This window comes from Rhinoraja longicauda, chromosome 5, assembly GCF_053455715.1.
Source record: "Rhinoraja longicauda isolate Sanriku21f chromosome 5, sRhiLon1.1, whole genome shotgun sequence".
In the NCBI taxonomy this organism is placed as follows: Eukaryota; Metazoa; Chordata; class Chondrichthyes; order Rajiformes; family Arhynchobatidae; genus Rhinoraja; species Rhinoraja longicauda.
This window is the reverse complement of record NC_135957.1, coordinates 37,544,590-37,558,187: the sequence shown is the minus strand read 5'-3', so window position 1 is coordinate 37,558,187 and position 13,598 is coordinate 37,544,590.

Here is a 13,598-nt window from a genome sequence, read left to right as displayed (position 1 = left end):
CTTGAAAGGTGAAAAGAGATGAAGTGAAGTGCAGAGCTTTAAGGATGGTATTTCAAAATTTAAGAACATTGCAACTGGGACAGTCTTTGAGCAATTAAATTTGTAGTTCATTTAGAAGCTGGAGCAGACACAAGTAAGAAGTAAGGATACAACAGGTAACTGATAATGAATGTACCTGTCTTCAGTCTACTGGGGAAGGGAGTGGGGGTGTTTGAGAGTGTCAATGTGGACTGAGCAGTGGAATAATGGCTCATTGTTTCTCAACATGGTGAAATAAAAAAATTACCATATCATTTTTAAGCAATGTAAAGTTCATGCATCATCATACCTTCACTTTCCAAGCAAATAAGCCTAGTGGTGCTGTTAACATTCATCATTACAATAAAACGTTGACAATCTGTCATTAACAGATCTAAAATGATGGTTAACATAATCATAACATTCATCTATAAGAACTATCTGGATGGAGAGATTTGTTTCAAAAATATATTTTGCAAACTTCCATTATCTGTACAGCACCACAGTTTTGTAACATAGCTAGAGTAGACTGGCCAGGGTCAAATGGATAAAACACTCATATCAGCTCTTCAAGAACCAATCAACCTTTTCCATTTAGCTTGGCAATATTGCATCCATAGCCCCCTGTGTTCTGTAATGATTGCATGTGTGGGCATGCTTGAACAATTTTGCATGCTGATTGACCAAAACATTTTTAAAACACTCCATGGTGAATTTAAATCACCAAGTTGAATGTATAAAGGATATTGAAATTTAAGATAGCATGTTATGAATATGAAAATACAGAATAATTAACGTAACTTGTTTTATTGAAAACTTGTTAAATAAAACATTACTTATATAATGTTTGCATCTAATTTTCATTTACTCATTGTTGGTAAATGATTTTGGATCATTCTTATACTTTTGTCTCTTCTAAACTTCTCTAAAAGGTGAATTACTGTATATGGAATTAAATCAAAGTCATTTCAGAATACTGTTTGAAACAAAATTTCAAATTACAACATTTGTTTTCAGTTTAGTTTTAGAGATACAGCATGGAAACAGGCCCTTCAACCCTTTGAGTCCACATCAACCATCAATCACCCGTTCACACTAGTTCTATGTTATCCCACGTTCTCATCCACTCCTTACACATTAGGGACAATTTTACAGAGGCCAATTAATCTACAAAACCTTCACGTCTTTGGGATATGGGAGGAAACCAGAGCATCCTGAGGAAATCCATGTGGTCACATGGAGAGCATGCAAACTCCATACAGGCAGCACCCGATGTCAGGTTTGAACACAGGTCTCTGGCATCGTGAGGCAGCAACTCCACCAGCAGAACCAATTGTGTTGAATGAAATACATTTCTGACCGAAGTTCTAAAAGAACCTGATTTGTACATAATGCTTTAAAGTGTCAAAGGTATTTCAAAAAGATAAAAACTTTTTATTCCTATTCCAGAAGGAAAATTGTTCAAACATGTTTTTGCATGCAGTCCTCTCTTATGAAATACAGTTAAACAGATATAACTTAAACCGTCTACACTAAGAGAAATAGACAGATTATTTGGACCCATCATCTCAATAATACCTGACTCACTACATGGTTTTTCTGCTTGTGTAATCCAAGGAGCATAATCAGTGTGGTTGGAGCAGGCCCCCACTGGGATAAACCTCCCACTGGGTTAAAAAATATGAATCATTGTGGGTAAGGAGGTTTCATCGTTGTTGTTGGGTGGGTTGCTGTGAATCATGATGGTTAAAGCTTAAAAAAATGTTAATGGAGCTGCTGGAGGGGTGATGAAGCATTGCAGGGGAATGACTCACAGCGGAATAATCTTTAACGAAAGGGTTATGCAATATTTGAAATAAAGTGATGGTGTGACAGTTTTATGCCTTTGAACATTTCAAAAAGTACTTCTAACCTGCATAAAATTATTGCCTCGCAAACTCCTTTAGTACCTCGTCTTTTTGCAGATATGTAGTTTTGTATTTATCTCAATGAGAGAATCAAGATTAAGCAGTAAGTTTAACATTTCAGAGATTCTGCTTCCCTAATTGACATTTAACACAAGATCATCAGAGTAAGACTTTGTGTTATATTCTCATCCTCAGAATAGTGCCTATTGCAGTGTTGTGTAATTGGACATCTGCGTGTCTTGGCAACCTGGCCCTTGAAGCATTATTTGCATTATTTCCTGTTCACTGGTTTATTTTACAGCATTTTGGTGCTGTATTGATTGTGAGTGGGTTAATCATGGTGCTCTTTCTGGCATGATACAAAATCATCAAGATTGGTTGTTTTAGCTGTTTGAGCCCTGACAGAAACTTTGTCTATGAACCCTTGTGCTCTTAATATCTTTATAAATCTTTAAGTTTGAGATTTTATGAAACCTTTCCCGATGTGTAATTTCATCGCTGGCAATAATGTGGAACCATAGAACCATACTTCACAGCAAAACACAAACTGCTGGAGGAACTCAACATGCCAGGCAGCATTTGTGAAGGCTATGAACAGGCAACGCTACGGGTCAGCACACTACTTCAAGTGATTGTAGTAGAAGGGAGAAAATTGGAAAATAGGCGGGGACGAACGATGCCTGGCAAGTGATCGGTGGACCAAATAACACCAACTGCAGCGGTAACTCAGCTGGTCAGGCAGCATCTCTGGAGAACATATTTTTCACTGTTTATTTTTCAGGAGAACATGTACTTTGTGTTTGTTTCTCTTGAGAATATAATAATAATAATAATAATATTCATTTATTGTCATTGCAACGAGTACAACGAAATTAAAAAATAGCCAATCCTGACGGTGCGTACAAACATATATGCAATAAATGCAAAAACAAATAAATACATAAATACAATTAAATAGAATTATATTAAGTACAAGATTTTTTAACGGTGTTGCCTAGTGCAAAGGTAGTGTTCAGTTCTCGTATGGCCCTGGGGTAAAAACTGTTCTTAAGTCTGTTTGTTCGGGATTTGATCGACCTGAAACGTCGACCAGAGGGCAGATGAACAAACAGACGGTGGCCGGGGTGGGATGGATCTTTTATTATTTTGCCTGCTCTACTGAGGCAGCGTAGTCTGAACAGGTGCTCCAGGGAGGGCAGTGAGCAGCCGATGATCTTCTGGGCCGTCGTGATGACCCTCTGAAGGGCCTTCCTGTCCTTTTCTGAGCAGCTGGCATACCATGTGGTTATACAGTATGCCAGCACACTCTCGATGGAGCAGCGATAGAAGGACAACATGAGCTTCTCCTGCAGGTTGGTTTTCCTGAGGATCCTCAGGAAGTGGAGTCTCTGCTGTGCCTTCTTTACTGTGGTGATGGTGTTGGTAGACCAGGTAAGATCCTCTGCGATGTGCGTACCCAGGAACCTGAAAGCTGGTACCCTTTCCACACAGACCCCATTGATGTAGAGTGGGTCGTAATCTCCACTGGTTTTTCTAAAGTCAATTATAAGTTCCGTTGTTTTGGAGGAGTTCAGGACCAGATTGTTCACTGAACACCATGCTGCCAGCCTTTGGACTTCATCCCTATAGGCTGTCTCATCTCCTTCTGAGATGAGTCCAACCACAGTCGTGTCATCCGCGAACTTGATGATGGTGTTGGTGGGATGGGTGGGGGCGCAGTCGTGAGTGTAGAGGGAGTAAAGGATGGGGCTCAACACACAGCCCTGTGGTGAGCCGGTGCTCAGTGTAATGGTGGAGGAGAGGTGAGGGCCTATTTTGACGGTCTGGGGGCGGTTGGTCAGGAAGTCCTTGATCCATTGGCAGATGGTTTGGGAAAATCCAAGGTCGGAAAGTTTGGTGACCAGTCTGCTCGGGATGACCGTGTTAAAGGCAGAGCTGAAGTCGAGGAAGAGCATCCTCACATAGCTCCCCTGGTGTTCAAGGTGGGTCAGTGCAGTGTGAAGAGCAGTGTTGATGGCATCCCCTGTAGACCTATTTGCTCTGTAGGCAAACTGGTGTGGGTCGAAGGTGGGTGGGAGGCTGGCTTTGATGTGCTGCAGGACCAGTCTCTCGAAGCACTTTGTGATGACCGGTGTGAGTGCTACCGGACGGTAGTCGTTAAGACCGCTGATGACAGACTTTTTCGGCAGTGGGATGATTGTGGCGGACTTCAGGCAGGGAGGGATGGTGGATTTTAAAAGGGACAGGTTGAAGATTTTTGTGAAAACCTCAGATAATTGGTCTGCACATTCCCTCAGCACTCTGCCCGTCACACCATCGGGGCCTGCAGCTTTCCTGGGATTCACTGCTCTGAGCACGCGCTTAACATCATACTCCTGCACAATGAAGGTGTTGCTGTCAGGTGCTGGAGAGGGTGTTATGTCTGCCACTGTAGCTTTCACCTCGAAACGAGCAAAGAAACAGTTAAGTTCCTCTGCCAGCGAGGCGTCGCCGTCGGCAGTCGTGCGGTTGCTGGTCTTGTAGTTGGTGATGTGCTGGATGCCTTGCCATACCCGCCGTGGGTCATTGTTGGAAAAGTGGTCCTCAATCTTCCTCTTGTAGGACGCTTTGGCATCCTTGATGCCTCTCTTCAGGTTGGTTCTAGCAGCACTGTATAGAGCTCTATCACTAGACCTGAAGGCGGTGTTACGGTCCTTGAGGAGAGACCTGACATCCTTTGTCATCCAGGGTTTTTGATTGGGATACAACCGGATGCGTTTGTCGACGGTGACATTGTCAACACAGTTTTTGATGTAGCAAAGTACAGTTGATGTGTACTCCTCCAAGTCATGATCCTCAAAAATATCCCAGTTGGTCCTTTCGAAGCAATCCTGCAGCTGCGAGGAAGCTCCTTCAGGCCATGTCTTAACAGTCTTTATGGTGACTGGAGCTTTCCTCCTGAGTGGGGTGTATGCTGGAGTTAGGAATATGGACAGGTGATCTGACTGCCCCAGGTGTGGTAGTGGTGCTGACCTGAAACCCTTCTTAATATTTGAGTAAACCTTGTCTAGTGTGTTTTTCCCCCTGGTAGCACATCTTATGTGTTGTTCAAGTTTCGGGAGAACTGACTTTAGATCTGCATGGTTGAAGTCCCCGGCTATGATGTGGGCTGCTTCTGGATATGTGCTCTGTTGTGAGTTTATTGCACCAAGCAGGTAGCCTAAAGCTGTGCTAGCGTTAGCATTCGGTGGGATGTAGACTGCTGTTACTATAACCCCTGTAAATTCGCGAGGAAGGTAAAAAGGCCTGCATTTAACTGTTAGGGACTCCAGATCAGGAGAACAGTGGCTATCTATGATTTGGATGTTAGTGCACCAGCTGTTGTGCACGTAAATGCATAACCCCCCCCCCCCTTGCTCTTACCGGAGTCGATGTTTCTGTCCCAACGAAACGCTGTACGCCCGGCTAGCTCAATGGCTCCGTCTGGGATAAGTGGATGAAGCCATGTCTCTGTTACTAAGAGAATGCAACAGTCCTCCACGAGTTTGTTTGCTGATATCTGTAGTTTTAGTTCGTCCATTTTGTTGATGATGGATCTGGCGTTGGTGAGAAACATGCTGGGTAGCGGTGGTTTGTGTGGCTGTCTCTTTAGCTTGGCAAGTATACCGGACCGGCATCCTCGCTTTTGCTTCCTGTTTCTCCTCCGCCTGCGACGCCTGTTCGTGCCGACAACTATCCACGGAGCGCCCGGTGTCCTGGCTATCTCTTCCGGTATATTTCGCGGGTGTGGAAATTCGCGCACAAGGTCCCGATTGCACTGGAATCCTATGAACAGAAGATCCTTTCGGTTGTAGGTAGGATTTGCCTGATTTTCCTGATTTTCCTGACTAAATTTGACTAACAGACATAACACAGATAACACACATAAAACGCACCGAAAGGGAGAGCTGTGAGCCGCTGCGTCCGTGCGCGCCGCCATCTTGCTTTCATGTAAATTGTGGGTTTTTTTTGCTCAAGATTCTACCATTCGAAGTTCCTTGTGTGTACCGAATGATAAGTGGATACATGTGGGGGAGGGGGTTGATTGGCAGATGGATGGAGTAAGTGACAATGGGTAGAGATGAAAAGGAAACAAAAGGAGGTCAGATGAGGAAAGAAAATAAGTCAAATGTAGAGCCAGAGGGAGGAACATAGGTAGAGAAGGGCAGGGGAAGGGAAAAAGGGGGGGGGGGTAAAAGAGAAATGGGGGACGGGGATGAGCTGAGTGTACGAAGATGGGGAAAGGAGCAGGGTGTTTGGGTGGGATAGTGGGAGAAATGGGTGAAATGGATGAGGGGAGGCTCAGAAAAGAGAAGGGGTAGAGGGGTTCACTTAAAATTGGAGAATTAAATGTTCATATCGTTAATCGTAACGTACTCAAGTGGAATATGAGGTCCTGTTCCTCCAGTTTGTGTGCAGCAATGGAGGAGGCGATGGACTGTAAGGTCAGCCCGGCAATGGGAAGGCAGCAGATTCAGCAGGCCTTGATAAACAGAGTGCAAGTGTTTGGTGAAATGGTCACCTAGTCTGCACCTAGCTGGTAGGTGTACCAGCCTGCTGCACACATTTGGCTCATCTGCAAGTACTTTACTAAACCAATTCACCCTCCATTGTCCTGGAATAATCCTTTGTTTTAAATATTTACCTTCTTTCCCCTTTAAAGATTCAGCACTCTCTACCTAACCTACATAATGAAACAAAACTATGCTGTAACAGTTCTTGATATCACCAGGTAGATTTGTGCTGTGGGCCCATTACCAATGAAAATGTTCAACCTAATTCCACAGACAATCCAATAAGAGCATGAAGACAAAGGGGGCGTACATCTTTTAAGGCTAATAAGCTTTCAAACCAATGCACAACGTAATTCCAAAATCCCAAATATTTAAACATAACTGGATTTCAAAGTGTAATATAAAATGCACAATGGCAGTAGTTTAGATAAAATGTTACATTAACATTGGACCATCAATGTATAGACAGTGCACAACAATCATGCGAGGGGAATTGGTGATTAGATAAACATGCTATAATTTGGAACATTGATTATATTAAACATGAAAATGCAGCCACGTTGCACAATTTTTTTAGGTTCTGAATCTGTTGCCCAGATCAGGTATAGGTTTCTGACAAAATCCTTTTCTCATTGCCTCTGGATACAATAGCATCCATTGTTTGATCGGAATTCAAGTTTTATTGTCACAGCCTATTAAAACAAAAGTTTGTAGAATTGCCAGCCAGCTCATAAGATGAGAAAAATAGCAGATGTATGTGTCACTTTTATCTTTTTATGAGCCATGAAAGCAAATTATAGTATTCACAGTTTCTCCCACTGCCTTCATTTCTGCTACACAGGCATCCTGAGATGACTGAAATGGAAGACAGCTAATTTAATAGTCTGTCAAATTGTCAGCTTGACAGCTGGGGGCTGTAGATGTTGAGAATTTTTGGGCAGCTTCTGTAACTTACTTAGTTGTGCATGCTGACACCGAATTGGCAACAGCTAGAAAAATGCCCAGCATGAAACTTGATTGTAATTCATGGTGAGAGATAAAGGATACAGTAGCTTGAGGAAACAGCACATATAATTTAACTAAAAATAAAATACCATTAAACAGCTAGGGAATTACAAATCAAAAGTTTCATCTTTTAGGTTCCAAGTTTACAGATATGACCTATTGTTAATTCATTTCAATCTGGGTTATGACATTTTTTGGAAACAGTTTGGTTTAGTTTAGAGATACAGTGCAGACTCAGGCCCTTCGGCCCACCAAATCCGTACTGACCAGCAACTATCCTACATACATAATGGACAATATATATTTATACCAAGCCAATTAACCTACAAACCTGTACATCTTTGGAGTGTGGGAGGAAACTGAAGATCTCGGAGAAAACCCACGCAGGTCACAGGGAGAACGCACAAACTCCATATAGGCAGCATCCGTAGTCAGGATCGAACCCGGGTCTCTGGCCCGGTAGTTACACCAACTCTACCACTGCGCCACCGCGCTACCCAAATATGTCAATAAAAATCATTGTGCTGCCTGTTCTTAAAAGTATCCCCCTTTTTAACATTATATATTCTGAAGAATTCCTGTGCGTTGCCATAACCTCATGAACGTAACAGAATTCTCTCATTGCTAAGTTGATTATTGCACCAACATTACTCCTTGGTCACGATTGACTAGAGACTTGCTGTAGCTACCAGAATTAGGTGTGCGATAGGGCATCTGCAGTGAATGGCTCACTTAGTTACCAAACCACTTTACCAATCATGAAGTATAGGTTACAAGTGTGAGGAAATAATCCCTATTCACCAGCATGTGTGTAAGCACTGTGGGATATTCGGGGGTTCTAGAATTTTGTAGATAGGAGAATTATATTAAAATAATCTTTAAAATGGCTAAGCATCCTGTTGGCAAGTTAACTTATATGGATACTTTAAGACTATTGAAATCAGTCATTGGGTGTAGGATATTCTGACCAATACTATTGGTTTAGGTTTAGGTTTACTTCTGTCACATGTACCGAATTACAGTGAAAGGCTTTATTTTGAATGCTATCCAAACAGATGACATATACCATACATAGATACAATCAGTTCAAACTCAAGAATAAATAGAAAGAGCAAAGGGGAAGATACAGAGTGGAGAATATAGTTTCTCAGCATTGTAGCACATCAGTTCCATAGACAAAGTCTAATGTCTTCAAAGGGGTAGAGGTGAATCAAACAATACCCTAGCTCAGAGAAGGGCCATTCAGAAGTCTGATCATGTTGTGCACAGAACAGCAATTCAGTTTCTAGATATACTGTGTGGCACTTATCACTGAGGCCATCTTGTGTATAATATATCCTATTTCTATCCTCCCCATTCAAAACAAATTGCTTGTTGGCACCTAAATGATCTCAGCATTCTGAAAATCTTCCAAGCCCAATCACTCTTCTTCACTATCCTTCACACTGTTTAATACAATGAGAGTGATCACATGTGTGCAGGTCGGTTACATAACACTGAACTCCAAAAATTAAAATCAGTCATTGAACACTTTAGGGCATCTAACATTACACACAAAACTTCAAGTATAACCTCTCATGGCGATCTACACAAAATTAGTATAACTGTTTTGTCCTTGGGATGGATCCTTTTATTTGATTAGTTTTGATAGCTGCTTTCGATTGACTAACAGCCTTCACTGAATGATCAGTAGTGCAGTGAGGCAGGACTATAATGGGTTGTAATATCTTGCCTGTCATTGACATGGAGGGTGGGCTCTTATACAAAGGAACTATTGTAGTGCAGCCTCTATGGACCCATTATGTTACCTCCTGGGAGGCAATACAATTTCCATCAATGCAGTTGACAGAGGCTTCATATTCCTGTCAAAATGCTACAAAAGCAAATTACTGCAGATACTGAGAATCTAAAATTCAAATAGAAAGGCTGAAAATGCGCAGAGATCATGCAGGGAAAAAGGAGATGATGTTTCGAATTGATGGCCCTTCATCAAAACTGAAGAAAGATAGGTATATTTTAATATGCTGAGAAAAGGGGAAGGGATGGGAAGAACAAATAGGAAAGACCATGAAACTGCAGATTGGAATCAGTTAAATAGTTAAAATCCTATTTACTCTCAGTCAACAAGATTGATGAGAAGGCAGAGTATGGGAGACTGCAATAGGTCCCAGTAAATGACCTAACGGAAAGTAAAGGAATTTGAATTAAGACAGATTGTGTTGACACCATTAACACTTTGTCAGCAGATAATGTTGGGATGATCCTCTTTGCCTCCTTAGCAGGATAGCCAAAAACATAGGCAAGGGGGTCTTCCCTCTGGGATTCCTTCTTGAAACCACTCCAGATCTCTCCCTAAAACCACCAAACCCAACCCACCCCCCTCCCCCCACCCTCCCATCTCTTAAAACACTTGCAAACTGCAATTTTGACCAAATTTGGGATTACATCCTAATTTCTTTCTCTCTTCTGATGTTTATCTGATTAACCTCCTGCAAGGCATCTTAAATGTTTTGCTCTATTAAAGGTCATAAATAAATGTAAATTGTTGATGTTCAACATGAGGTCAATGTTGGTTTGACTGGCGTTTAACGTTGCTGAAGGAATAATGATGGTAATGATGGTAACAAGGTAATTCAGTGACTACAGCCATCTTCGTATTTGCCTGTCGTTTTTTGGATGGATATAATATATAATAATAATATATTCCTTTATTCATCCCACACCGGGGAAATTTACAGTGTTACAGCAGCAAAGTGGATAGCAAGAGAGCAAGAGATTATTCATTACAAATAAAAGATACATAAATTGTCATCAGTTTTCTGTGTGTTCTTAGCTGTTATTGTTGACTCGTCTGCTGGGAGCAGTGCTGGTTGTGCAGTCTCACAGCAGCGGGAAGGAAGGACCTCCTATATCTCTACTTCACGCACTTGGGGTGAAGGAGTCTGTCACTGAAGGAGCTACTCAGTGCAGTGACATTGTCCTGCATGGGGTGGGAGTCATTGTCCAGCAGTGATGTGAGCCTTGCCATCATCCTCCTCTCTCCCACCACCTGCACTGAGTCGAGGGGGCAACCCAGGACAGAGCTGGCCTTCCTGACCAGCTTGTCGAGTCTCTTCCCTTGAGATGCTGCTGACCACTCCATAGAAAATGGCCGATGCAACCGCCGTGTTGTAAAAGGTCCTTAGGAATGCCCCCTGCACTCCAAAGGACCTGAGTCTCCTTAGTAGATAAAGTCTGCTCTGGCCCTTTCTGTATAGTGCATCGGTGTTTTCAGTCCAGTCCAGTTGATGTATGCCCATCATCCAGTTGAAATTGCATCACAGGAGGTGGGTGAAGAAATAGAGGGCAGTCTAGGCGCTTATTAAACTTGGCATCCAATCTCCCAATTTAACTCGGAAGGTCCATGCTTTTACCTTCAGAATCATGCTAGGAATTTGGGAGAATCTCCGCTAAATTTTATGGGAAAATATTCATAACATCATAAGATCATAAGAGATAGGAGTAGAATTAGGCCATTTGGCCCATCAAGTCTATGCCATTCAATCATGGCTGATCTATCTCTCCCTCCCAACCCCATTCTCCTGCCTTCTCCCCATAACCTCTAACACCTGTACAAATCAAGAATCTTTCTATCTCTGACTTAAATATATTCACTGACTTTGTCTCCACAGCCTTCTGTGGCAAAGAATTCCACAGATTCACCACCCTCTGACTAATCCGCTCAATACGCTGAGCATCCAGATGTTTATTTTTTGCCCTTGATTCCAACATCTGCCGTCTCTGTTACCTCATCAGCTTTACCATGGCCGTTTTTCTAAATATATTAAAATCTTGTTCCTATGTTCCCTTGTCTATCTTATTGTTCCATCTCACCCTCGTGCTGAGATCACCACTGTACAAAGGGCAATCCTCCTTTGCTGTGCGTTCTGGAAAAAAAACACCTTCAATCCCTGTAAAGCGTCTTTGAGTGTATGAAAAACGCTATATAAATGTAATGCATTATTATTATTATTATTGTAATTCCTCATTCACATGTTGATTCCAAAATAATGCGACAGTCTCAATGCTTTTTATTGCGCCAGTCCTTCCTGGCTAACTAATTCTTTCCTTGCTGACAGGAAATACAATCCTTTTAAAGCCAAGCAGCAAATCTTTAGGAAATGCAGCTGCAATTGGACCCTGAGCCCTACTATGGTAAATTCAATTCAGTCTGTTTGTAAATAATAAGGCTAACATTACAAGTGGGTCAAAATCAACCATGACAACTTTTAACAAAAACAGAAGATGACTGTGGTTCAGCATTGCAACTAGAAAGTACATGAAGTTACATTTTTCTGAATCCAAATGAATTCAGATTGTATTTTTTTTGTGTGTTAACAAAAATCTTCTTCTCGTCATAGAACATGTAGATTCCTGTCGTCGAGCTTATAGTTGTATCAAAACCAGGAGCGGCTGTGGAATCCGAAGAGACAACTAAGACATGACAGCACATGTTGGACAATATGTGTAAGTGAGCAGAACAATGACAGGTTCAGTTTAATGCAATCAGTAGATAATAGACAGTAGGTGCAGGAGCAGGCCATTCGGCCCTTCGAGCCAGCACCACCATTCAATGTGATCATGGCTGATCATTCTCAATCAGTACCCCGTTCCTGCCTTCTCCCCATACCCCCTGACTCCGCTATCCTTAAGAGCTCTATCTAACTCTCTCTTGAATGCATTCAGAGATTTGGCCACCACTGCCTTCTGAGGCAGTGAATTCCACAGATTTACAACTCTCTGAGTGAAAAGGTTTTTCCTCATCTCCGTTCTAAATGGCCTACCCCTTATTCTTAAACTGTGGCCCCTGGTTCTGGACTTCCCCAACATTGGGAACATGTTTCCTGCCTCTAGCGTGTCCAATCCCTTAATAATCTTATATGTTTCAATAAGATCCCCTCTCATCCTTCTAAATTCCAGTGTATACAAGCCCAGTCGCTCCAGTCTTTCAACATACGACAGTCCTGTCATTCCGGGAATTAACCTAGTAAACCTACGCTGCACGCCCTCAATAGCAAGAATGTTCTTCCTCAAATTTGGAGACCAAAACTGTACACAGTACTCCAGGTGCGGTCTCACTAGGGCCCTGTAGAACTACAGAAGGACCTCTGTGCTCCTATACTCAACTCCTCTTGTCATGAAGGCCAACATGCCATTAGCTTTCTTCACTGCCTGCTGTACCTGCATGCTTCCTTTCAGTGACGTGACTGATGAACAAGGATACCCAGATCTCTTTGTACTTCCCCATTTCCTAACTTGACACCATTCAGATGATAATCTGCCTTCCTGTTCTTACCATCAAATTGGATAACCTCACATTTATCCACATTAAACTGCATCTGCCATGCATCTGCCCACTCACACAACCTGTCCAAGTCACCCTGCATCCTCATAGCATCCTCCTCACAGTTCACACTGCCACCCAGCTTTGTGTCATCTGCAAATTTGCTAATGTTACTTTTAATCCCTTCATCTAAGTCATTAATATATATTACAAATAGCTGCGGTCCCAGCACCGAGCCTTGCGGTACCCTGCAAGTCACTGCCTGCCATTCTGAAAGGGACCCGTTAATCCTTACTCTTCGTTTCCTGTCTACCAACCAATTTTCTATCCATGTCAGTACCCTATCCCCAATACCATGTGCTCTAATTTTGCCCAGTAATCTCCTACGTGGGACCTTATCAAAGGCTTTCTGAAAGTCCAGGTACACTACATCCACTGGTTCTCCCTTGTCCATTTTCCTAGTTACATCCTCAGAAGATTAGTCAAGCATGATTTCCCCTTCGTAAATTCATGCTGACTCGGAACGATCCTGCTACTGCTATCCAAATCTTCCGCAATTTCTTCTTTTATAATTGACTCCAGCATCTTCCCCACCACCGATGTCAGGTTAACTGGTCTATAATTTCCCGTTTTCTCTCTCCCTCCTTTCTTAAAAAGTGGGATAACATTAGCTATTCTCCAATCCACGGGAACTGATCCTGAATCTATAGAACATTGGAAAATGATCGCCAATGCATCCACGATTTCTAGAACCACTTCTTAAGTACCCTGGGATGCAGACCATCAGGCCCTGGGGATTTATCAGCCATCAGT